This window comes from Haliaeetus albicilla, chromosome 15 (assembly GCF_947461875.1).
Source record: "Haliaeetus albicilla chromosome 15, bHalAlb1.1, whole genome shotgun sequence".
Taxonomy (NCBI): Eukaryota; Metazoa; Chordata; class Aves; order Accipitriformes; family Accipitridae; genus Haliaeetus; species Haliaeetus albicilla.
The window spans coordinates 31,492,199-31,519,493 of record NC_091497.1 but is presented as its reverse complement, the minus strand read 5'-3'; the positions used below and the strand labels follow the sequence as shown (position 1 = coordinate 31,519,493).

General features: G+C 40.3%; 1 protein-coding gene across 9 annotated transcripts in view; it reads left to right on the top strand.

The window, feature by feature from the left end:
- The window catches only part of ENOX1 (ecto-NOX disulfide-thiol exchanger 1), a 360,508-nt gene that overhangs the window by 35,696 nt on the left and 297,517 nt on the right, over positions 1–27,295 (top strand). Inside the window, exon 1 of one of the 9 annotated variants that reach the window (XM_069802654.1) lies at positions 21,428–21,512. The exons of the other annotated variants lie outside the window; for them this stretch is intronic. The gene's annotated coding sequence lies outside the window, so the exon portion shown is untranslated. Of the gene's footprint in view, positions 1–21,427; positions 21,513–27,295 lie in introns of those variants that run through there. 9 annotated transcript variants of the gene reach the window in all.

The following is a 27,295-nucleotide window of genomic DNA, read 5'->3' as shown; positions in this document are numbered from 1 at the left end:
CTACAGCTGTGTGACTTTTTGCAAATATAACAGGTTAGTGACTGCCAGGGGAGGCGAACGTAGTATTTCCTCCACATTAGTTGGTGTAAGTTTGAAAATGCTGCTATGACATACAAAGAGAAAGAAAAAGCTGTCCATGAAATGTTAGGAAAGAATCTGGGGAATTATCTAGTTTGACCAATGTGGTTCATATCTGTGGGTTCAGTGGGAAGCTGGTGAAAGCCAGATGTGTGGATCCAGTTATTTAGAAATGTTTCTTGTACCATAGCATGAGAAGGAGGGATGAGAGGAGAGCAAGCCCAGCAGACCTCGCCTGTAGACAAGGCCAGGACCTGCCCCCCCGCAGATTCTCACTTCAGGCCTCCTGAATCTGAGATTCTCAGGGCTTGTCTACATATTACCTTACAAAAGATACCTCATGCCCTTGCTAGGGTCTTTATAATGAAGCGTCAAAATAGTGGATTGGGATATTTTTTTTTTTTTTTGGCTGGTTTTCTGGGAAGACCAAAGCTCAAACCTGCTTATGTGAGGATTCAAAGGACTAGTAAGGTCACGTTTCTTCTTTTATTTATGGGCTTGGTGTGACTTGGAGCTCAGTTCAGCAAACATGTAGGCGTATTGCTGGTTCTAGCCACTCTCACCGATGTACCTCAGGTTGCAAACTACCTCATGCAGATTCAGTAAGGTCCTCTTAGAGATTTTTGGGCCATTTTTTAAACACACAATCTTTTGGCCTGGATGAACGTCACATGTAGTTGCGCTTTAGGAATTTTTTTCAGCCAGCAGCTGACTATTTTCTTGATGCCTTGGAGATGTGCGTTTATCGAAGACCTTGAATAAAGCAACCTGACTGTTGTAGTTCAGCTGGCAGGAGTGTGGGCAAGTGAATAGGCACAGGCAGTGCCAGTCTCTGCCACCAACATTTCTTCCTGCTTAGGATGGTGATATCCCCAGTCCTCACTGGTAGGCTTTCTGTCCCTTTTTACAGCAAATGGTACTCTGAACAGAAACAGTCCTGTGCCTGAAGTGGAGAATAAGGAGTCGTGAGGGTTCCAAAACCAAACTGTTGGGTCCCAGATGTCTGCTGAGTACATTTGTATGTCTTCTAGAAATCTACTCCAAGATACATCCATCTTTGCATGTCGTTCTCTTTTCTGTACATCTATCTATTGTGAATACCCTCAATATTAATTAAAAGTCACTAAACCCACAGTTGATTCCAACAGAACGCTTTTTTTTTTTCCATGTGTACAGTGTTGTTTTTCTCTTTTTTTTTTTTTTTTTCCTTTTATTCTCTTCTCCAAAAAAAAAGCCAGAAAAAGTAGTTGTAACCAGCATTGCAGCTTTGGCTAAACTCAGAAAAGCAAAGCTGAAGTTAAAGTTGAAAAGAGGGTCTAATAATTAACTATTATGCTCATTTTGTGGGTGGTGATTACATTAGTGTCCAAGAAAATGTGTGGTCTTGTATATTACGCATGCTATAGTCCTTAGGCATAATAGGGTTAGTTGAGGACAGAGTGTCAGATGTAGTAGTTGTCATTACTTCTCATTTGCCTAGTTGCATGCTGTTGTGGATTTGTGTTGAACTATTAATACTTGAATGTAGGTTTTTCTCTGACTCGGTGACTTTTTAAAAAAAAACAAAAAAATCTTGGCATGCTTTATTTCCCTGTCATTTTCAATAGCAAAAATGTTTCCTGTTAAACGCAGTTTGTTTCCCATTTTGATTCTTCTTTAAAGAAAACAGCATGTTAAAGTGAATGGTACAAATTCAACTATTTGCTTCTCTTTTGTAAATGTTGGTAATGTGTGTTATTAATTACATTGCTATTGTATGGTAAAAAATATTTTTTTCCTGTTCAGTAACTCTACCTTCTGCTGTGTAACTGTTCCATAAAGGTCATCTTTTTACCAGACAATAATCTTAAATGTCATGCTTTCCAATATGTTTAACCACTTCATATCTAGGTATATACTTGGTGGAGCAGAGCACTTTGCTAAATGAGTTTCGGAGATTGGCAAAGTAATTTAATTCAAAATAAATTGAACTTCAGTATTCTTCTTCCTGTGCCTGTACCTTGCTACTTTGATATCATCAGTCAATTTTGAGAATACATATAGTTGATCTCTGTTTTCTGTTTATAAATGTGGCTGATGTACTTTATACCTAAAAACCAGTGCTTAACACAATGGCAATGATTTAACAAAAAGAAACACTTTATGCCTGAAAGCCGTTTGCCTTCTGGCATTCTCTTGGGATTCCAATGAAACACAGGGAAGTGAAACAACTACCTGCATGTTTGAGTAGGTCTGTAAATGCTGAGGATGCATGTGTCTGACCAGAGGCACTTATATGTGGTGGTTATGTATTTTTGGAGCAGAGTTTTGAATATTTCATAGTGGTTCATTTGGGCATACGTGTGTTAGGTGTGGGCATGCAGTGCACACCTTGGCAGAAAGTGACCTGTAACCTCTACAACATTAAAGGCTTTTAGTGCAAGATTTAGCCTAGTATTTCAAATACTCTTGCTCTGTGCTGGATGTTCTCCAGGGAGAACACAAACCGGCCAGCATTTTGTTCCTATTCTCACTCTTTGAATTTCCGTTATTGTTCCAGACTGTTTGTGTTTTCCTTAGATGCTTGCCATTTTGCTTCCTTCTTCCCCCTTCTCTGAGATATAGAATAGTGATTTAGAAGGAGCTAACAAGGGGAGATGGGAAGGCTTCCTAGTGTCTCGCAAAGGGAGAATTAACTTCATGAAGCAAAGACTTAAACTCAAACTGCCTTACACAGCCAATTAAGTGTATGCTGTCTTTTACTATGCATGCATGCCCTTGTGCAGCTAAATGTAATTTATGTTGGTAGCGTATGTCGTTCTTGCTTAGTGACCTGGGCTCAGACTGTGACATGTTCAGTGCATCCTGACAGTGAGGGACGAAGACCTACATATACACATAGATGTAAGACAGGATTGTTAAACTGAGATAGTAAGGTGAAGTTAAAGATCATATTGTTTGCTTGTCATTTGCAAGCAGATAAAAATCGGGTTTGGTAACTCTTGCAAGGTCCTTGACCAGTCATTAAACTACTTGCCTTAAGAAAGACCTGCCAAGTTGGCAATTAATGAGAGTTAGTCTGGTTAAGAATGTTTTAAAACTAGTCGTGTATGAAATTGTGGTATAAATTTCTCTTGCCTCCCTACAGTTTCTTCTGGTTCATAAGTGGTGAATCAGTGCTGGTCTATCCTTGAGCTGGAACTGAGCTTATCTGAAATGATACTAAATGTAGAGATGATTTTGCACTTTCTGAGATTTGAAAGTGTGTTGCCATCTTTAAAAGATATATGCTGAAATGTAAATCAAGAGTATACTTTAAATCTATTAGGTTTTGTTTTTCTGAGATTACATGTGTATATGTAGCCACAAAAATGTATGTATGTAGGTATGTGGGTATATGTGTACAGTGTATGTATTTTATAAATACTTTGCATGTACGGCATAGCTGTTATATACCTTCTTTGCTCTGGTCTGAATGTCAGGGTTGTGTTTCTTTTCATGTCACTGAGAAAACGATTTGGTTGACTTTGAGGAGAGCATCAACAAAAACAGTCTTGCCTTTTGACACCATTATCATCGAATTGCTTCTCGGTGTCTCAAACATTGTAATCCTCGTTTTCTTATTCCTATGTGTGAAATCTCATAGACTACCAATACTATTTACTGGCCTTAGTATCTAGGAACTGGAATTGTGAATGAGGGCCCTCTCTCTGAGTGGACACAAAACAGAGCTGTATGTAAGCTGTTTAGGAAAGCAACCAAAGGAGCATGAGGTAAGAGGTAACAGATGGCTATAGACAGATTGGAGGAGTACAAGGGAATGATGAGACCGTATTGACCGGCATGATAAGCAATAGTTTTCAGCACGTTGAGAAAAACAGTGTTTTGGAGGCATCTCGACAAAGCATATTTTAGTGGACTCTGCTTAGAAATGTTTAGCTAGTAGACCGTGGAAGCTGGCATTATTGGAAGAGCTGACATCACCATAAAAAGTGAGAAAATACATCAGGTGTGAGATGAGCAGTAAACAGCCTTAAAAGTGAGAACAAATTTTATTGGATGCACCAAAGGCAAAGAGGAGTGATGTGGTTAAAGTGAATGACAAAGGCAAACAACCTTTGCCGCAGGCAAGATTGTGTGTGTCAAGTATAGAGAAGAGGATGCCCGTAATGATGGATCTGACGAGAGCTTTCGCCGGGAACACAAACTGTGTGAATGGATAGGAAAAGCTATATAATAGAGAGGTTATGTAGAACGAATCCACTGAACTGACACATAATTGGGGTTTGAGAGACTATCTGAGTTGAAAATGTCATGCATGTTGTGGTTTGCATGACAGGCAAGACAGTGATATTGTCCAGAGTGATTAGAAGAGGATATGGGGAGCTGAGACAGGGGAAGATGTTACTCATTCTGGTCTTAAGCGAGACATCTCATGGGGGAGGAAGAGGGAGAAGGACTACAAGAGGGATGTTAGCATTGGAGGAAGAGGGTTTAATGGGGACGGTAGAAGGCAAGCCAAGAGCAGAAATGGTAGATTTATGGATCATCCACTGGGAATTTCTGTTTGCTGATGTTGTGCAGAGATAAGGCATGGATGGAAGGAGATTAACAACAGAGCTACTTTGAGTCTCCACCACAGGAAGCTGGTGGAGAAAGAGGAGGCCACTTGAAATTTGGCATTTGTTGGATTGAGAAGGACTTTCAGGATAAAATATCGATGAAGGTTTCACTTGTATTTTACCATGTATCTGCAACGCAAGATCCTAGGGTATAGTATATTTGGTGATAATTTTCAAAGGCAGCTGACTTTATTGCCAAAAACATTTGGATTGGGGCAACTTTTAAAAGACTGCTGAAAACTGATTTGGAGTAGCATGTGCTTTAGGGAACAACGATGACTCTATCAGAAGATTACAAACTTGTTGGGGTGCCATATTTTAGATGAGAATAAGCTCTAACTTTTTGAAGATGACCATGAAAACCAAAAAAAATGAAACTCTCTCCAGATCATCCTGTACTGCAAATAACCATAGATCAGAACTTTTGCGTAAATCATATTGGTAGCTAAGTAAATATACTATTTTTTTAGAGGTTATAAGCACTTCTTTCCTCTCTTGAACAATGATTTTTGCTATGCAAACTTCAAAGAACAGGGAAGAGAGCACAGCATCCTCTGGGATTTCAGCCGTATTCAGGAAGACAAGGAATACATTAGAATTCACTTTATTTTTTTAGATTTCACTAATTTCTAGGATCTAGATTGTCAGTTTATGTAAACTGGCACAAAGCTGTTGAAATGAAGAGTGCGGAAGAACTGACAATGTGCATTAAAAAGTGTGTTTGGAGCAGAATTTATGTTAAAACCAATTATTGTTTCAGTTGCTCAGAGAATTCCTTTTGCTGTGTGAGGCTTAAATATAAGAGATTTTTTTGTGTGTGTAGAAGGACCCAAGTGACATCTGAAAACAAATACATGGAATAATAACTTGGGGCATAAGATTAGCCATTTGTTGTAGTCCCAGACTTGATTATGGATAGACTAAGGAAGTAAATTCTGTTCAGTACTCTAATTCATAAAGTGGCAGCTCAGTATGTTGAGAAAATCCTAAGTGACGTTTCCAATGATGCTTTTTAAAGAATTTTTGTCAATAACTAAGAATAAAAGCATAAAACTTCTGGAAAAAAACCCAAACCCAAATCCAAAACAGCATTTATGCCAAATCTTAGTAATTTGTGGAAGATAAGGTAACTTTTTTGAGTTAGTGAGTAGAACCCCCCCCACGTCTTTGATAAAGAATATAAGATTCCATGTTCTGTATGCAGCTGTTCTTTTATTTGTTTTGATAAGTTCTGCTTTAATAGTATACTGGTGAATGTAGTATAATTTTTAATTTAAAAAGTTGAATAACTGGAGTCTTTGAGTCGGAAGGGTTATGCAGAGACATCTATTTTATTGTATGTATTTGCTTTGTGTCTCATTTTTTGTACCAGGGATTTTGAATTATTCATGAATGCTGTGAAGGGCCGGACCCTGGTCAGTATTGCAGAACAGTATGAAAGGGCCCTTTGAATATGGTCTGAAAGGAGAGCTGAAAACTTACAATCTGCAGGGGACCATCAGTGGGCTAAAGCTGGCATTTCTGGATTTCTGCCAGACTTTTCCCTCTGTGTGACTAACCTCAGGGTTGGACAAGGAGGGATCTCCAGGTGGCTTAGCGTCCTGTTTTTCCTTCTCTCTGTTCCATTGACTGAACTCACCTGCAGTACAGCCAAAATGAGTCAATCCTACATTCAGAGGTTGGGCAATATATAAAAATAAGGAAACAAAGAGCCAAAAAAAAAAAAAAAAACGTAAAAAGAGAAGAAGAAAGCTTAAATTCCGTGGATTTTGCCGGCAAAATCAACAGACTGAGTTTCCCCGCAGCTTCATAGAAATGCTAGCTGTAGGGGACCTCTGGAGGTTTGTAGTCAAATTTCCTGCTCCAAGCAGGACTATTGCTAACACTGCTGCAGGTCAGCCAGGCTTTCATTGAAGTACATTGATGAGATGGTGTCATACGCTGGAGTGTTGTGCAGTCAAGGGACTTTTTTACAAAAAACACCGCTCCTTCTTCTTTTTGTCTCTGCCTTTCCTTCTCAAACAGCCTGTATCCATGACCATACCCTGGTCATGTACGCTACCCCAGATCTGTGATTTTGATCATGCCGTAGCTCTGCTACCACAGAGAGGCTTCCAGTTCTGCCTGTTTATTGCTCGAGCTCTGTGCAGTGGTGTACAGTTGTTTGAGAAGTCTGAATGCCCTCCGTTTCATGGCCTCCTCCAACATGTACTTCCTTTTCTTCTGGACTGCTTCCTCACTTACTTCTGTATTTAATTACCATCCCCTCATGAACCTAGCTTAAAGCTTGCTCCACTTGGTAGCAAGGCTGTTTGCAAAGATACTCTTCCTCTCTTTATCGTGTGAAGTCTGTCTCCTCTTAGTTCTCGGGACTTTTTATCTTTTATCAGGACCTTCATCTGAGATCATCCGTTATCTCCTGTATGGAAACATGGGACTGGGGAAAGAAGCAGCAGCTACATTGGATAGTTGGTTGAGATTGAAATGTTACTTTCTATTTTCACAGCCAGACCTTACCGTTATGATAAGGCAGTGAAATTCACCTGAACACAGTGACCTCCTGCTGTGTCCTTAGCTCATGAGTTTCATCAAACTGGCTAAGCAAGGACTTATGCAGCTTGCAGGGGCTTGTGTGAGGTGCTCAGAAGTTAATGAACTGAATTAATTCTAAGAAAACTGAAAATAAAGTCTCAACTATATATAGATAGAGAGATATGTATAGATACATATATAGCTGTTGGAGAGAACGTTCCTGGGGAGGAAAAAGAGTTAATGAGGCATTTCAATGTCTTTATACAGAGCCGTATAAATTTCAGCCACTTAACTTTAGCAGGAATATCCTGGAGCGTTTGAAGTGTGGTGAATAATTTAAAATAAATAAGGTCAATGAAGAAGACCCTGTTTGCCAGTCTGAAATGTAAATTCTGAAGACCCTTTAAAGTTTTTGCTCATACAGAAAAAAAAGAGAGTAAATTATTAGGTCCTGCATTATATAAACAGTTGGGGTGAGGACAAGTTCAGTTATCTCAGCACTCTGTTTGATCTAAGTCTTTTAGCATGTGGTCATCTGTCTTTGTTGTGTGAAAATTTAACTGATTATTTTTGTCAAACATTCTTGAAAGTGCATCTAAGAGGGTTTATGAAGACCAGATGAGATTTGTTAGGATGGTTTCCTCAGAAGCAGTCTGTGTAAAATATGACATCGTTTAAAAACATTATTAAAGCTGTTATTTCCTGTTCTAGCATTGCCCTTGGCTTTAGGAATAGGTAAAATTTTTATGGTGACATTTGCATTCTCTACTATTAAATAGGTGAGTTTGTTCTACAGTTTTACTTCAGGGCAGGTATTTGGCAAGTATAGCAACTCTGGCTAATCGGACCAGATCCCTTTCTGAAATTTTTATTGCCCATGCAAGCATAGTGTGGATACCTGCAGTAAAATTTAAAGTACATATAGTGGATACCACAAAAAAGATCATTTGCCATTTTTTTTTGTAAATGTATTATTAATTATGAAAACGCTTAGACAAACTTTTGTCTTTTGACAGCTTTTGTTGGTCAATAAGTTGTGGTTATTGTGAGAACTCTGTAAGGGTTTTCTCACTTCTCACTTGTCTCGCATATATCACCTGACTGCACTAGCCCAAGATATTGAACTATTAAAATCATGGTAAAGTGAAGTGTAATGTACATTGGTGCAATGTTTGAGTTAGATTTGATACTTCAGTCTTTCGTGTGCATCCCTGTAATAAAAGATATTGGAGATGTAACCATTACCACTGAATTAATAACAATGTCTGCCTTAAAATAAGGGGAGCTAGATTATTCTATCACAGTAGCTTTAGTGAAGGAAGTGAACTGCACGAGCAAGGTATTTGCTCCAGGATCTCACTATTGAATTGTTATGGTCTCACTTGAGAGTTACTCATGAGTAAGACAAAAGGACCTGCTACATGGGTATGGTTTTGACCAGTACTCATCTCGTACCTTCTCTACCTTTGCAAGAAGGTGTAAGGGAGCTCAGTGGAGGTCCACCCATCTCCTTTGCTCTTACTAGTGGTTCTGGAGGTCCGTGTTGGGACACCAAGAGGGCATACTGTGTGGAGATGTGGCGGTCACTGCGTGTCTGCCACAAGTTCTAACCCTTAAGAATTGCTGGGAAAAAAAATCAATCTGACAGGTGTTCCTCTGTGAACTGGCCCTGGGAATTACTGAATGTCATTGGCACACATATTGTGCATCTGACCCAGGGATGAGTAACTCTGAATTTTGTTAACTCGTGAGAGCCCTCATGGAAGAGACATTCAGAGGCCTCCTAGGCTATCCTGGTATCCCAAGCCAGGACCAGTTATATTCTGGAAGATCTCTGGTTTGTTCTTAAAAGCTTTCTATTCTGGTGTTGCACTGTTCTTACTGTCAGAAAGTGAAAATCTTTGTTGCTGCAGTTTGAACACACTACTTATCACCCTGTCTTTCATGGATGTCTCCTCCTATTTTCAGCAGCCAGTTTGGTATATAGCAACTTAGAGAGTTCCTTCTTGGTGTCCTCTTTCATACATCAATCAATCTTCACTCTGTCCATGTTTCCTCAGAGGTTTTTTTTTCTAGAAATCTGTCTCTGCAGTTGTTCTGCATCTTTCCTGGAGTGTGATGCCCCAAACTGAATGTAATACAGCTCTGTTTTAGAGAGGATTACTTCACATGTCTCTCTGCCTATAATGCCATAATTCCATTATGGTGTTTTATATTTATGCAACAGTAAGATAGATAGTCTTTACCTGACATCCTCTCCTACAGAAATGCAACCGAAAAAAGTGGTTCCTCCTCCTGCATTTATACAGTTCATTATTTATAGAGTTCATTATACAGTTAATTATCAAGATACCAATGTGTCTTGCATGTGTTCCTACTAATTGACTCCTCTGCTGCCCTCAAACTGTAGATTGGATCCAGCTTCAGGTTACAAACATTTGAATGTAGGTGCCTAAATGTACATTGTATGTTAGCTGGGTCACTAAATTCCCAATCTAGTCAATGGAGCCTGGCCAATTGGACATGTCTTACTGCAGGTCAGATGAAGACTCTCATTAAAGTCCCCAAACACCAATGACTGTATTGCCTTGTCCTCCATTAACTGTAAGAATAATTTGTTTACAATCTGGTCCTGAATCCCATTCCATCTCTCCAATTTAGTCATATCATTTTGAATTCTAATCCTGCCTTCAAAGATACTTGCAGTCTCTTAGAGCTCAGTATTGTCTGTGAATTTCATAAACATATCTTCTATTCCACTGTTGAAGCCATTGATATGAGTATTGGATGGCATTGGACCTGAAACACAACCCTTTGGAGCCCTACGCAATATGCTGCTCCTTTGTGATTGCAGCATGAGTGTTTCTTCAACTAGACGGCACCCATGTTAGTACTTTAATAATTTGTTTAAGCCTGCTGTTGAAAAATGTTTGCTGTTTTGTGGTTTTGCATCCTCAGGATTATGAACACTGTTACTTTACAGTGACATGAGAAGAACCATCCTATTCCTCTCTTCCCTTTACCAGCTGCTCTCTTTACCTTCTATATCAAAAGCTGACTCCAGTTTATTCTGAATTTTTGCTGAACAAAATGTCCTGATGTACTTCTTTCTCAACTGCTCCCAGATGTGGGAGTAGTTAAAGTGCACGTTATTCCAGTCCTATACTCTGTCTGATTCTGCCAGTTTCAAAAACTCTTTTCTCCCTAATTTCCCTGGCTTGGTGATTTGCAATAGATCCCTACCATGGGAGTGTTCCTGCTTTTTTCATCTCTAACTTTATAATCATTACATGGAAGTTTCCCCAAGATCCGCATTTCCTTATGGCCTGGAACTACATCAATTATGTATGTTCTTGATGCACAATGCAGTACCCTTTTCCCACTGCCAATCCTTTTGAAAGAGTAGTACCTCTTTATATTCGTATTTTAGACTCATGGGTTATCCAAGTGTCTGTTACTCCAATTAAATAATAGTTTCTTTAGATATCTGCCTTCTCCAGTTTGTTTCCAATACTCTACTGTGGGCACATAGAACTTCAGTAGATTCATTCACTATTCTTTCTTTATGTTCTTCTTAATTAGTTTATTTCAGGTAGCTTTTAGACCCTTCTCAATATCATTCGTCTTCATACATCCCCACAGGATTTTGTTATTTCTCTTTGCCCTACACCAATCCTGACTTAAAGTGTTTTTCAGTTAATGTAATCCATCAGTGTGTAAAGATGCTTTCCTCTTTTTCATGAGATAAGCTCCACTCCCATCCGTTTGCTTACACAGCGCTGCCCACTTGCTAAGAAAGCCAGATTCCTCAGCGTCTTCAAAGTCTAAAGTAGAAGAATGTCTCACCAGAAATAGGAAGAGTTAAAAGTCTTTTTGTTTATAGACCTAGCAAGTTCTTTCGCTGTTGCTGCAGCGGTGGCACTGACGGTGGTTGTTGTAACAGTAAGTCGGCATCGTCCACGGAGTTTCTGCTCCTTAGTGCTCCTAAGCTGGAGCTGGTTTGTGTTCAAGTTGAGACTTTCGCAGCCACTTTGTGTATTGCACAGGACTGGAATGCCATCTTTCAGATTTCGCTGTAAAACTTCCTTCTTTGATCTTTCAGTTCCATTTCGGCACATATTTCAGTCAGCACTTGTGACAGCGCAAATAAGAGCCCTGCAACTCTTAACCCAGGCTCCTTGTGCTCAAACTGGTTTCCTCATCAAGGGTTTAGAAATCAGCCACGCTTTGATGTGGCAGACTGAGAATTGCATCTCATTTTAGAATTTTATGATACCAGGGTTTCATAAATATAAGATGTGGTGTTACAGCTAGGATACTTGATCTCTGAGTATTTATTTTCCATTTGAATAAATTGATTTTACATTGTTCTGATGAGGTCATGGTGCCAAACTTTAGGTTTGCTTGATCTTAGGAGAAGTGGGTGTTATGCTAAAGAAATTCCACTGCACTGCAAGGGTTTGACCCTTGTGGTTTTGGCAACTGTGACTTTTGGCTTGCCAGCAGACATATGGGAAATACCACAGTATCTATTGTGAACAGCAGTGAAACAGTTAACAATGCTGACATGTAGACCAGCTGGAGTTACTTCTTTGATGTTACCTCCAAAGAGGGGAGTAGGACCTCCATGGTGGTGAGGTGGGACCACAGCCAGACTCAGCAGCATTCAGGCCAAGTTACTTTAGGTGGAGGATGTTTCTTGAAAGCTGGATAAAGCAGAAGTGAAATTGTAAACTATGGGCAAATACATATTTCGTGTTCTTCTCTGAACCTGTTAACCAAATAATGTTAAACCACTTTTATCTCCTTTCTTGTATGTGTAAAGTCCTGTCCTTTAGCTCATTTGTAGCACGCCATCTTTTAGCTCCGAGGGCTCCATCTCAGTCTTGGGTGTTGGCCATCAGTTGGGAGTCTCAGGTTGTGAAACTCTGTCATTTTTCTCTTTGAACTGCTTAGTTCACCAGTGCTAGGAAGAGATGTGCAAAGTGGAGGCCTTTCCCTTTTCATGGCTCAAAGGGCCTGCGTATGCTTATGACATGTCTAATCAAATGGAATTAGTGGGAGGATGCACACTGCGGTTGCGATTCCTATTAATAACAGCCTGAAGGATGACTTTCCTGCGTGATCTCTGGTGTTCACTGTGTTATTTAAAGACCTAATGTTCTGTCATGTATGATTTATGCAATAGATGTGTGTTTCTATTATATTAGATGCAGAAGGATATTAGCAGCAGTAAACTATTGTATTTTTACATTAATTTTTTTCAGTGATAAAAAGAGATACCACAAAAAATCAGGCTTTTTGAACAGCCTTTTTCCTACAAGTTTCTTTTTTCTGCTCACAGAATCATAGAATCAGAACTATTTTAGGCTGGAATGGATCTCTAGAGGTCATCTGGTCCAACCTCTGCTCAAAGTAGGACCAACTGGATCAAGTTCCTCAGAGCATTATCCAGTTGGATCTTGAGCGTCTCCAAGGATGGAGATCTCAGCTTCTGTGGGTACACATTCCACTGTATGAACACTCTTATGGCAATTTCCCACCCCCTTATATTCAGTGTGAATGTCCCTTATTGTAAATGGTGTTTGTTGCCGAGTTTGGCTTTGTCTTCTCTATACCCTCCTGGTAGGTAGCTATAGACAATAGTGAAATCTCTCCTTAGTGTTCTCTTCTTAAGGCTGGAAAAAATGAGTCCCTCAGCCTCATCTTGTATGTTATTTTCTTCAGAAATTCATTTATTTCTGAGACAAAAGTATATAATGCAACTCTAAAAATTTATTTTTTTTTTAAAACTGCAAAAGAAGTCCTCAAATGTAACATATATGTACTTTGAGGGGTAACCCTTTGTGAAATAGTTTGGTTGGGAATTGTAGATAGCTGTTGTGTGCATTCGTTTTTTTGTAGAGCATATATGTTATTGTATGTTTTTGAAGTGTCTCTAGATTACTGTATGTAGAACTTTAATGCTACAGGAATTTTTAATCTTTTTTTGTAAATTAACATGCAAATAATATCAAACGGAAATCTACAGTAACGTGTTATATCCGTCTGTATATCTACAACAGCATGACATGAGACAGGGAAAATAGCCCTGTCCTTGAAGTTTTATCTCACCAAAAGTACAGCATCACCTGTTGATGATTTCTTCTGTTCAGCTTGGAGGACACAATCTTTAACTAGATTCCTCTGAGAGCTAATCAGAGTCAGTGCCACTGTGGGAATCAGCAATGTGAAATTGCTGTGCTCTCCTTGGCAACTCTTGCCCAGCTCTGGATCATTTGTTGTCAACAGAAAGACTAAATTCTGCCTCCGCCACCAAACCTGATGGTGGGCAGGAGACCATTCCAATAGAGCATCACGCAGCTCTGCTAGAAAGGTGAGGAGGCTGTTGGCTAAGGTGCGTATTCAAGGAATCTGGAGAGGCTGCTGACCAAACTAAGTCCCTTTGGCAGTCAGGTTTGGAAATTTAAATTAAAAATAATAGAGACCTTAAACTTCACCTTAAATATAGTTGCTGTTGTTTTCTAAGTAACGAAGTTGCAGGTACCCAGAACCTTTAGGGCTGCCTTCTGTAAGGCCTTGCAAACTAATGGCTTGTCAGAGAAGACAATAATTGATGCTGTCCTTGAACCTGCTGCAAGCCCTTGGTTTTGGCACAGAGTTCATTACTCAAATAAGAAAAAGCCAGGAATTAACGCACAAACTTGCAGTTCCCTGATCTTAGCAGATGGCCAGCTCGAGAGACCTTTTCCTCCTGTTCTTTCTGACTTCCTGGAAAAGGATATTCCCTTAATTTTTCCCTGGTCTTTGACTTGTCTGTTTTTCCTCTGAGCCCCTGACCAAGTGAGGTCCGGAATACACGTGCTTCCCAGGAGATATTAAGTGGTCGATTGTATCCAAACTATGGGATGCCCTATATATATATATACATATGCATAGTCACGGGACTGGGTACTAGTATATCAGCCAAGGTTTGGTCCCCTTCATGGATCACAGCCATTTCAGAGCTGTCTGGTAACTGACTTATCCACAATCTTAGCGAGGAAGTATCTTGGTATCTGATCTGCTGATTTCTTCAGGAAGACCTGCTCATTTACAGATATTTTTTTTTCCTACTTGGGATGAACTTTATGTGTACCAGACACTCTCTGTCTTCTAGCTCTCATTTAAAAAAAAAAAAAAAATTATTCATAATCCTCTCTTGAGTCCTTCAACTTTGCTGGAGAGTATACCCTGTCATGGTATCCAAATATGAATCCTTTCAATGTGAAGATTTTCGATCCTTTTACATCAAAGTTTAAATATGTCTCTGGCAAGGTACCTGTTTCCTACATATCAGGTCAAACAAATATTTGCATGTTTACAGCAAAAGTTATCTTTTTAGTAGTATGTAACAAGATATTAATGGTAACTATTATTTTCAGAGTCCTGATACTCAAATATATAGGAATATATTAAAAACTATGTATATGACTGTCTTTCTGAGCTCACTCTTTCCTACTTTGCTTGCTGTAGCCCAGTAAATTTGTAGTTTTGTTTCATGTTTCTATCACTGAATGCTGCAAAACTCACGTTTTTGAAGAACCCCATAAATGCCCATCTCACAGATCCTTTGTCCACCTTTGCTGTTTTCCTTTCCCTTGACAATGAACCATTTCCCTCAAAATCTGCTTTACAAATTGCCACTTTTGTAATGCCGCCTAGTTTTACTAGTTCTACCTCGTTTTACATTCTCCCTCACTTTGATAGCAGTCGCAGCGAAGGATCTCAGCAGCTTGCTTGGTGAGGTCCCCTCTTCTCTTTGTGTCACGAAGGATAGGCACGTTGGGAATTGGCCATGGGAATTACAACGATGAGTGGAGCAAAGAGATGAGCTATCAGAAGAGAGGGACTTCTGAAGTGACCTCTTTGCTTACTGAAGAGCCCTGTCGTGGGGCTCTGCCTGAGAGCAGATGAGGAGTAGGCAGGAGACAAGCTGAAACTGCGGTCGCTTATCACCAAACTCTTCTCAGTTGCTCTGTTTTTCATGCCTCCAGCCCAGCTGTAAAGCAATAATTAACCTGAGCCTTTTAATTTCTCCCAGTTGGCTTTAAATTAACTCTGTTGTCATGTTGCGTGGAGTAATCCTTCAGGCATCTGTGGGGTACACTACAATGGAAATTGTTTATAAGTGCATGGGTATTTACTGTTTGGTCAGTATTTATATTACTATTGTCATACTATTCATTATTTTGGGGATTTTCATGTTTGTGGAGAAGCCGTAATAGTGGGCCTTACTGTCTTAGATACTGCACACACAGAGAATAAAAAGCAAAATCCCTGCTCTGTCAGTGCTGCAGGGAAGTCCAAAGCTCTTTAACAGTACTTGTGGCCAAACCTTCTAATGTGAAATAAAATGTGGCAAATTAGTTTGAAGAAATTTCATATCAAAATCCTGTTGTTAACAGAGCTTTGTTTCTTGAATAGACTGTTGCTTGTTTAGATGCATTGAAATGGTATTGTTTGCAGTTTTATGTACAGACAGCTCTTTTCAAGGCAGGAAAATTTTGGATTTCTTGTAAATAGCATTCTTAAAATGGTTTGTAATAGGAGAGAATCAAGGAGAAGATAGGATCTTTATTTCAGCCAATTAAATCTTTCGCACGGGCTCTCATAAATCTCGTATTAGTATCAAAACAGTGGGACAAGTGGGTTTTTAAAATTTTTTTTTTAATCACAGGTTTCTTTGTGCTCTATTTAATGGAGAGTCTAAAACTGCTATTTTATTAGTGTTGTGCAGTAATATGGTCCATAACTATAGAGCCTATTAAACACTTCATAAAGCCTTCAGGGAAATTTCTTTCAAACGTTACACTGTGTTTTTATAAGTTATAACCCTCTGGAAATTGGCTTCTTATCAGTTTTCCATCAAAGTAAAGTGTTCCAGGAGAGTGGAGGATGACCTAATGTGATCTAGATCGAAAGCAACAGTGAAACTTGGTGATTATCCTTGTTTGGATACTGTCTATGTTAACAGTGGATTCTTGTCAAAACACATGTAGATAGATGCAAGGCAAGCCAGAAAGACATACCTAGAAATTAAGGTTGCTGCTTGCTTTGCTGTAATAATAATAATTTTAAAAGTGAAGCTGTAACCCTCTTATTTATTTGTGAATTGAGTGGCAGAAATTCCAGCACAGGACAAGATAATATGGTTACGGTGAACTTTAAATATTCAGAACATGAACTCGCTTCTTTGCATTTGTAAAATGATGGTATGAAAATCTAGTAGCGTACAAAAACTAATCTAGCAGTGTGCCAAAGTAATTAAAGCAAAGTAAATAATCTCCAGTGTTCTTATTCCCCACAGAAATTGTTTAATATCTTATCTTTCCAAACTAGTTTTCTGCTAATTCATGATGTCTTTGTAAAAGTCTCCTTATTCAGCCAGTGCTGTTGTTTTCCATGGTGTGGGAATATCTCCCCTCCTGTCCTGGGGGGACATGTATCGGGTTCTGTCCACATTCCAAAAAAAGGTGTTTCTTCCATACAGTGGAAATGCCGAGCATGAAGCTAACAGCTGTAATCCTCTCTGGTCATTTATTGTCTACTTAGCAGAAGGACTTGGATTGCCTCAAGTGTATGTGGTATATGACACTTTCTGTTGTCTTGGTGCCATGGGACGTTTTGTTGCTGGAAACCAGGGACCTGATGCTGATCTTGTTTTGGTACAAATTAGAGGTAGCTCGGTTGAAGTAGGTGAAGCATAAGGCTGTTGAGGTGGATCAGATTATCTGTCTTTGAGTTGTCCCGAAATACTAGACTCTGATGACCTGTGGCTCTTGAAGTTCCCTGTTACTGCAGACAGGAGACAGGAGAGATGGAGTAGGACATAAATTATGTTAAAATCGTCCACTATTCTTACATAGGAGAGCGTATTACCTTATATATCTGTATATTCTGAAGGATAATTTTAACAGGGAAGAAAAAGTAAAGTACATGTCGGTGCTGTGGTGCAGTGGTATGACCCGAAACTTTTCCTTTACTTTCCTTTTTGGTGCTGTTGTTTGTAGACAAGGTACATGACAGAAGACCGCAAGAGCAGATGCTAGGCAATTAACATCCTTTACTGACAGAAAAGAAAAAATCATTTGGCTGTTTCTAAACAAAAGATCCTTTGGAGACTGCCATAATAATATTTCAGTCTGGGCTTTCTTCTCTCCATGCCACAGCTACAGTGAGAGGATCATGACCATGGCAGTTGGTGGAGAATTGCCAATTCTATCACACCCCTTTATTTCCAAATAAATGTTAGTTTGTCCGTGATGGAAAACACCTTTTTTGGGAACTTCCAAAACATTACGGGGAGGCTGAATCCAGCAGCCCAGTCGAGATGAGGCTGCTGCAGCTCCATGTCCCTGGGTCCAAACAGCAAACAAGGCTGGGCTGTATTCCTACGGTAGCGTGCTAGTAGGTGCACACACAGACACATGCATGCACCATGTATATATACATTATATACATGGCCAGCCACACAGATCAACAGATGGGCTCAGTACTCATGCAGACACGAACAGCAGGAATGACCACATCCTGCTCCCCTCGCTGGCTGCTCAGGATTAAGGCCTATTAGTGGGGAGTATAAAATGTATATGTATGTACAGTATGGCTCCCTCCAGCAGCTGGGCTTTAGACAGTCACTGTCCCCAGCATCCAGCCCTAGATATCCACTCTCCGCTGGTACTGGCCCCTGGACCTATGAGCTGCCAAATCCACCGCTCCGGTCCAGCTGCTGGTACAAACTCCCTGACAGACGGACATGGACACACGTACACACTACAGACCCCCCAGCAGCTGGCCTTCCACAGGCCATTTGTCCGGTAGCTGGTCCCGGATCCTGGCTACCAGGCCAGTTCGCCAGCTGGCCCGAGTTGGCATTCGCTAGCACTGGCACAGGGACGCACGCTCCTTGAGTCGCTCCGGGTGCCGGTTCCCTGGCCACGGACCCCTGGTCCCTCTCCAGCCCCTGCACACCGGAGAGAGCCCCTCTCCCGGGGGAAGGGTTGGAAATGGGGTTTCGTGAGGAGATGGCATGGTTTTTTTATCACAAAACCTAACACCAGGTAGCTAGACAGAGCAAGTTCAGTGGAGCAGCTTCTTTTTAATGTTACTTGACGTTAACAGCTCCATTTCTCAATTAGAATGGAAAATAAAGTTGATTATGCGTGTCCGCAGGGTGACGCTGTACTTTTGACCAGTAACTGTAAGGTAACTGGGAAAGGTCACAATAAATAGTATTTTACTTTAATTATTCCTAGAAGACCACAGTGACTCAGTGCAGGGTTTTTTGTTGTTATTGTTCCTACAGCTAGCAAGCGATGTTTAAAAGACTTATTCTATATATTTATAAAGGGACAGATCTGGATGACACAGCTCTGTTTTTTTTCAACGATGTAAATATAGAGAAGTTGCTGTGTGTGTTTTGTTAGTAGCATTTCCACGTACTTATTTTGGTTTCAGTAAATATTGCAAGCTTAAGCCTGCCTATAAAACAACTTCTGTCTTTGCATGCAATCTCTGACAGAAACTGCATTCTGAGATGAGATCTACAGATGAGGATAGTTGAAGAAAATAGTGGATTTGCTTAGATAATATTGATGCTTTCGTAGGGTCATTAATAAAGATTTGCCAGGGCTAACAAAAACTGTTTAGAGGGTACAAAGCAGAAGTGTTTAGTGTTCACTTTAGTTTTATTTTTGCTAGTTAGGTCACCCTTGTTTCCTCTAAGGAAAACACGACTGATTATTTTTGCTAATTAGAAATACATCACTGGTCTGAATCACATCTGTAATTAGTAGCAAGATTTTAAGTAGATGTAAGAGATTTTTTTGGAGTATGATTTGCATTGTTAATTTACTATACATGCATACGTAAGTGTATCTACAGATTTAATGAACAAAAGGAACAGCTGGTTGTTTTTCAAAGCAATCAGTTAAAGGTGCTTCATAGGCTGACATCGCTGTCTCTTCTGCTCGGGGCTGAATTTGCTGCTTCTGGACAGCTCAAGTTTGTCACCGGGAAGTAAGTGGGGTTGGGAAACCAGAAAATAAACCCATGCTTTGCTCCTGTCATCCACTCAGCCTGGTAATTCACTCCACAGAAGTGTTGGTGAAAATAGCACTCCTTAGGTTTGCTTGGTTGGTTTCCGAGACAAATAGAGAAAAAAACATGCTGAAGGGAGGGAACGATTTTGAGGGAAGGCTTGCAGCAAAGCAGGCCTGGAAGATGGAAGAGCAGGGTTGGAACGTGGCTCCTGTTCCCCTGCTGCGTCCAAAATGAACCACTGAATAGGTGCAAATGTAGATGGCAGGATAAAAATGGAAACTATTCAAACCAAAAGCAATTAACTTGTATACAGATGGCTTTCTGGCATTCACAGCTGCATAGATTTTGGTTGTGTACTTTTTTAGATGTGCCGCAGAAGGTTAAAGCCTCTATACGTCCATCTCCAGCTGTTCATGCACATAAAATAGATAAGGAAATGAAGCCAAGTGAGCATTGTGCATAGCGTCAGACTTGCTTGTAGAGATAGGCATCTCAAACATTAGTGCAACATCCTGTCCTGTCAAATGGCCCTTGTGTTGGCCTTTTATGAGAAGAAATTACATATTTTGTATCAAAGGAGTCACTCCAATTTCATAAAAATGAAATATGGGGAACTGCTAAGTATACGTCATATCTCTACGATAAAGCCTAGGGCTGAGAATCCTGAACAGAAGTGGAGGATTGCTGAAAGTATGAAATGTGTGAGTTCCTCAAACAGCTTTGCTATATCCTGGAGACTGTGTCTCTGGAAAGCCTAAGATTTAAGCTGTTTCACATAGAACAAAGTATACTGTTTATGTGCTCTGATCCTTTATACCACAATGCAAGCAATTAACTTTTCAAAAATCTTGTTAAGCCATGCTTTAAAAAAAGAACAAAACCATTTTGAGTTAACATGCAATCTACATTGATTTGCATTTTCATGTAGAACATCATAACTACTGGTTTGGGTCAGTGGAAACCTGCATTTTTGTCTTGCATTTCTTCACCCTTTTTAAAAATCAATTAAAAAAAAAGTGTTTGAAATATCTTGTTAAGATGGTCAAAATGTTTAGACAGGGTTTTCTGAAACTGTGGGGTAGGTACCTCTCTGAATATTTCAAGCTGGTACAAGACCACCATTGCAATAGCCAACTACCATCCCATGTGCATGTATTGGCCGTGAGTTGTCACCACTAATGGAGAAACTGCTCAAGAGGAACCGTTGCAGCCGTGGTGTAGACTTCTGAATTTTGTTTCTCAGTTTCTTTCTGGTGTTACACTGTTAGCTGGAATGATTTGTCTGTAGGTCCAGAATTTTTTTTTTTTTTTGACTGAAAAAGTCATGTGTTTCTTTTACTTTTGGTCCAGCTTCCTGCAGAAAAGCACCATAGACAAAACCTAGTGAAGCCCAGTTGGCTTGCAGACCATTGGAGTGCCTTCCAGAGGGCCCCAGTCTTTCCTTATCACATCATGTACAGTATGGGTCTGTATATGGATTGCTCTTCATCTCTGCCTGCTCCTGCTGTGTTTGCGCAGTGGTGAGTCTGCAGTCACAGGAGCCATGTGTTTTCTCTTCCTACTTATTTCTTACGGCGTTCCCTTTCAGTGAGCAGATACCTGGGAAGGGATGTCAAGAGTCCAGCATATATTCTGTTGTGAAAGGTGGGACCTAGTCTTTCAGAGAGGAATTTTCTATGGGAAATGAAGGGGTCCATCCCACCATTTCTAGAGGAATGTTGCACCTGTTTACTCGTCACTAATAAGACTTCTCTATTTCATGTTCTCTGGGGTATGTGTTTCTCCCTTGATCCACTTGAAGCGCTTTCTCATGGTTAATGATCTGAATTTGCCAAGCACACTGACTCATTTCAGTGCTGTTTTTCATTATGTAAGCTATTAACGGGTCACTGCTCAGATGCTGGAAAATCTGTTTCAGGCTAATAGCGAGGTGCACAAGTGCCTCTCCATGGTATAGTTGCTACCTGTGCACACGTGTTCTGGCTTGACAGTTGGTAGAAAATCCCATGGCAATATTGGATGCAGCATCTATGCCATTAGCAGTCAATTCCTAATCAGCCTTTCATTAACACATACAACACTTCATCTTTTCTAGGATTTTTGCACAATGTGACTGAAGGAGGGTGAGAGGAAACACGCTGACGTGCAGAGGAAGGTGTTGATAAGTAAGGAAATAAAATTCTTCCCAGGAGAAACAGCGTTCTTGCAGTAGAGGAGGTAATAATGCAGGATAAGGAACTGTCTTGGAGCTGCACATGAAAATCTGGCGCTCTGGCATAGCGTATTTTCCCTGAAAGTCAGTAACAGTGCTGTGGAGGAATCGGAATTTATGAAGGTAATTCAGAAGAGAAGTAGTTGGACACAGGAAAGCCTTGAAGAAAACATGGAGGGGGTTATTTCTGGTCCCAAGTTTTGACAACTCAAAATTACAGTGTTACAGCAGACAGTAATTACTACAGGAGCAGATCCTCCTGTTGCCTTTTCTTTGTCACACTCAGATAATGTCCTTTTGCTTACAGATGGGTTGCCTTCACATGCACACAGAGATTTTTAGTGTTTCCTTCAGTGTACAGACAAATTGTTTGAGAATGGATGAATGAAAATTAGAGATGGCTCCAAGCTTGGATTTTATTTCTGAACTTCGCCCATTTTCCGGGAGGAGAAGGGAGGATCATGTTTCTTGGATGTGGCAGAACTTCTAGAAGAAAACAGTTGAAGGTTATTTTCTTTTTATGCACTGTTTCTATGCCTAAAAGCCATTTTTGATCTTTTTTTTTCCTCTTTCCCTAAATAATATCTGAAAATCCTTTTGGGAACCAAACAGGAGAGCAAAGAAACAAAAACAACCCAAAGCAACCCACCATTCACACCTCATTCATTTTGGAGAAAGGTCTAAGTTAGGCTTCTCCTAACTAGGACAATCCTAGGAAGAGCTTTCATCCATGCAAAGATTCACAGCCCAATAGGTAGAGGTGAAGATCTTGGATGCCAATGCCTTTCCTTACCAGGGAGAAAATGAAAAAGACGATCTCTGTGTGTGCTTGCGCAGGAAGGAAATATTACAGTTAATGTGTGTACTGAGGTCTGAAAAATCTTCTCAGCATAAAGCACTGCAGAGACAGTTTCCCAACAAGGAAAAAGGGACACTGAAGGATTCATTGTGTTGTGTTATTTATTATGTAAGAGGTATTTGCATGGTAAAGAGAGAATGCAGATTTTATTCTGAATAAAGAGGACAGGATGAATGATGTTAATGAAGAGCTGATTGATGGAAGCAGGAGTTTGTCTACCATGCCACTCATATTTTCTGAACACCAGCAATCATTTTATGGACATCTAAGTGAAGTGAGGGGTAGATAATCCTTCGGTATGCTATATTTGCATAGTCTGCTGTGCCAAGATGGAGGTGGGATGAATCCAGATCTGATCCTACAGATGTTAGTTAGGTGCCTGTTCTCCCCATGCAGTCGAGAGAGCAGCTTCAGAGAGTGATTCAGCCTGGCTATGTTTTGCATTGCATTTTGGCATTACCTCTCTCTCCCCACACTGTATGGAAATGTGATCCAGCAACAGCTTGGATTTACTCCATCCACCCCTAGGTCCTTAACCAGCCATCTCAGTCAGGAGTCCAGTTGCTATAAGCTCCTTGTTTTGCTCCACTGAACCTAGAGGGGAACCTAGACAACGGGTGGATGGTAGTTTAGATGCGCCTCTATTTTTCTTGAAATACAGGAAACCGGTGGTACTCTTGACAGCTGGGGTTGTTCTGTTTATTTTAGTTCTTATTCTAAGAATAAGACTGCCTGAATGGCTGTGTTAATAAATATGATCCCAAGTAGAGGCATGTGTTTTGCAGACTTTTTTTGTTATCTGATCCGGCTTCTGCACATCCTCCGTTAGTGACTAAGCTGAAACCACAGTCTGCCGAGTGTCTGCCAGGATAAGAACCCACCTGCCAGACTCGATGCCATTAATCATTTCCCTATTTTGTTTATTTCAGCTAACATCTCTAAACATCATCTAGCAGGTCTTGACAAGTGCTTCTCGGGTAGATGTGGTGTCCTGGTTTCTCTTTGACGTCTACCAATGTTGTGCTGATGGCCATAATTGGTAGGACGCAGCATCCCAAGAAGTTCTCTATGGCATTGCCACAGCTTGGGATTGCTTTGAGCCCCTTTTGTAGCAAATAGAAATTTCTTTTAAGAATTTAACTCTGCAGGGATCTGGGGCTTGTAAACCACACATTCAGAATGACACTTTGAATTCAGGGACTGTGAAAAGCCGAGATTACATGCCCTGACTTGAAGCCTAGCAATCAAGCCGACAGCGTAGAGATTGCCTCGTGATACAGTATTATCAATTAACCACCTGTCAGGGATTTTCTGTGACTCAAAGAGGTAATGGCTGGCTGGCTGCTGCTTTCTAGGCAGTCCCTCCATAATATGGTCCTATGTCCTCTGTTTTAGGTAAAATCTCGTCCTTGACGTTGCAAATGATTTGTGTTTGTTCTCGTCATGTGATGCATGTCTGTGAGATGAGTCAGCCACACAACTCATCATGACCAAGACAGCTGAAATTATGCCGTGCTACAGAAGATACCGAGTTAGTCACTGTTATTGTTTTCTCTAATATATGGGAAGTCAACCATATGTTAATTATTTTTCTTCAGAACAGCTCCATTAAAATTTAAACTGGCGTTATTACTGGCTAGAAAATCTCTTTCAGTCATGTGAAAACGCTGTGTAACCAGCAGACCTCATGATCCTGTGCGTGGGATGTAAATCCTTCAAAAGCTGGTGTGCCAGTGTGCCTTCCTTTCCTAAGTGAAAGATGGGACTCTTTAGTCTTCCATATTTATGACTAGTCTTGATTAGTTACACGTATTTTAAATTTCACAGTTTGTGGACAACCGGTTTTCCCTTTACTTGAACTTACAGAGGATTCTAATACAGGAGGACTGTAATATGATATTTAAAGATTGCAGTGGGGATGGTGGTTAAAGAACCCAGGCCTTCGCTCTTGATGAAGTTGTGAGATATGTGCCTCTCAACCCCCGTTTTCTGAATTATAAAATCTGTACAATGCTTTCAATATTTAGTCCTCTGTGTTTTAGGGAGGCTTAAGCTGAAAAATCCAACCCACTTGGGGTCCAAAGGAAAACTGGAAAGATCTCTTTCTTTTAAATGTTGAATGGCTTCATGTGCAGAAAGGGAGTATCATCTAACTGATTGGGATCATTTTAAAATATGATATGCCTGCACTGCATGAATAAATTTGACAGTTTGGGGCTTAATTGGGTAATGCAGTTGCACTTACAGACACTTCAACATTGTGGCAACAATGAATGCAAGTAAACTTGCTGAATTTTTGTGTGTAGTTACAGTATTTAAGAATCTCATTTGTAATGAATTAGTCTCCTTTTCTTCTAATTCAGAATGCCAAGAAAATTTTGATATCTTTTTGTAAGTATTTCTAGTTTTAAAAAGCCCTGTAATTATTACATTTGCTCAGTGTAACGTTATGCAGTGGAGGGATTTCAGCTCTGCAAGGATCTGAGCGTGTCATCTGCTAGACACAAAAAGCCTTAGTCCCTAGAAACTCTTGGGACACACTGCAGAAATATATGAATACTTTCTAAAGATGATAATCTCCTTCTACTCCCTTTTGTCCCCCTCATCCCCAAAACTCCATCGAAACAAAACCTTGCAAGAGTCCTCAGGACAGTAGCTTAAAAAAGTGCGTCTCAAAGCTAGAGAGTTTCCATTGATAGCAATCTAAGCTTAAAAGTCAAGACTCAGACTCCCAAATTAGAAGAATAAGGCAAGCTTTTTTCCCCATCTTCATGCATTTTAATTTCCCATGACTTCTCTCTCTGTGCATGTGAGGGGCTGGGAAATAATTTGATGTTGAAAAGCATACCTTTAATCCACAGCCTTCTCTGTTTTCTCTAGCTGAGACTGTTTTCTTTTGCTTACCCTAAAACAAGGACAACTGCTCCATGCTTATTGCTGTCCTGCTTCTTCCTTCCTCTTTCACCATGAGGTCCCCTTGAGTCCGTGCTGAAGTAGGACTATTAAATACTAATGTACAAAATCCCAAGCCCCCGAATGCTTTTCCTAGCTTTCAAATTACTCATTTCAGTTGAATAAAAATGTATTATTTCTTGCAGCTTCTTTAAATTTTCCATTATCTTTTCAATAATAATCTGAGCTTGTGGCAGGACTTTTTATCAGGCGGTTTTGGTTTCCTAGAAGTGAGCACACTGAATCAATGACCCCCAAAACCTCTGGTTCCTAATGCTGAGCATTACTGTGCATGATACTGAACTAGAACCAAGTTACTCTTAATAGAGAAAACTGTGACCTGCTATGAAATGCAGCCTGAAATAAAGGGACTGGAAACAGGTCTGCCCCCCTGCAGATGGTCTCCTTGGGATAGTCTTTTCCTTTGGTCATTCTTTCCAGCCTGCAGCTCTCAAGTTTAACCACAGATGCTATGAAATCCTCACTGGAAGATCTCCATGAGCAAAGTCCCTTTCTTTCTGTCACCTCTGGAGCCTTGCTGTGAGTTTGTTCCCCACTCATGTCTGCAGGAATGACCATCTCTCTCCCTTTCCTTACCCATTCTCGAGAAAATCCTTGTGTCTGAACAGATTCCATAGTTAAATTATCCCTCTCTCCAGGTATTTCCATATAAGTGCAGAAACCTGCAGTAGGAAATTATGTAGCCTTCATGGCTGCTGGCTGGCCACATATCTTCTAGCAGAGCAAAGCAAAACTGGACAAAGAAATCAAGTGGTTACTCTGCTGTAAATCTGTGAAGGTATTTTCATGTCATAGCATCTTTGCTATGTTGACAGTCCTGCTAACTGCTGGAAAAAGCCATCCTTCAGGCTGAGCTTTATGTAGTCCTCACGTGATTAGGTTTCAATGTTTGATTTTCACTCATTTAGTTAAAACAGAAATATAATATTTCTTCTCAGTTTTTTTTTTTGTAACTCTTTCAACGATGTAAATCAGTGAAAAATTGCAGCAAGGTTAGCTTTTGGTTACAGTATCATCATGAGAAATAGCTGTCTGAGTTAAGTATAATACAACGAATTTCCTAGTGAAAATTTCCCTAAAATAATTAAAAAATATTCGTTCCACTTCTTCCTTCATCTGCCCCTCTGTGTAGGACTTGTAAAATGCTTTAATCAGCTTTTCCATTCCTCTGTCTCATCATACCCCTGTCTTGGTATTTGTTTTTTGTTTTTTCTTTGCTTACAATTCAAGCAGAAAAGAAGCCCAAGGGCAGCAGCAGAGACTTTGTTGCTGGGTTTGTGTACAGAGCTCTGCCCAGGTTGCCCAGAAAACTGCAGGATAAAAGGAACTCCTCACATCTTTAGGGCTTTCTGGTAGGCAGTGTCTTCTGCTTCATGGTCGTTTTGGAGATGATAAAATGCAGCTTCATGTGGGCCTCTTCCCCATCTGCTCCTTTTCCTACCCCTGTCCTGGTTGTGTACCCACACCCCATAAACTTCCCTCTTGGTCCCCAGTGCCTTCTGCTGATTATCTTCCATCTTTTACGGCATCATTTTGAACACCGTCCCGCAGCAGTGTGTGTCTGACGCCTTTGAACTGTGATGCAGCAGCCAGTTTTCCTCTCGGCATACGTTCAGACCAATTAAAAGCGGTGGGTCGCTTCTGCCAAGGCAACCTCAGTTTCAGGTGCAGGTAGACTGCAGGCGCACATCTGCCACTTTATTGCCTTCACTCTATCGCCAGGAGTGGGAATTAGCAGCTGTATCGGTTAAAGGGTAATTCATGTTTTATGTCTCATATTATCTTAAGACAAGAGAGAAGGAAAAATCTCAAATGTGTAAGTATTTAGAAGGACTGAGTGTGGTAAAATTCTAATATTTGCTTTCTCTTAACTCCTTTGACAAGGGAAAGAAGGTAGGAAAATAGTAATTTGGGTTCTGATTCGGAAAGTGCACTGGAGTAGGGGAAGAAATCAAG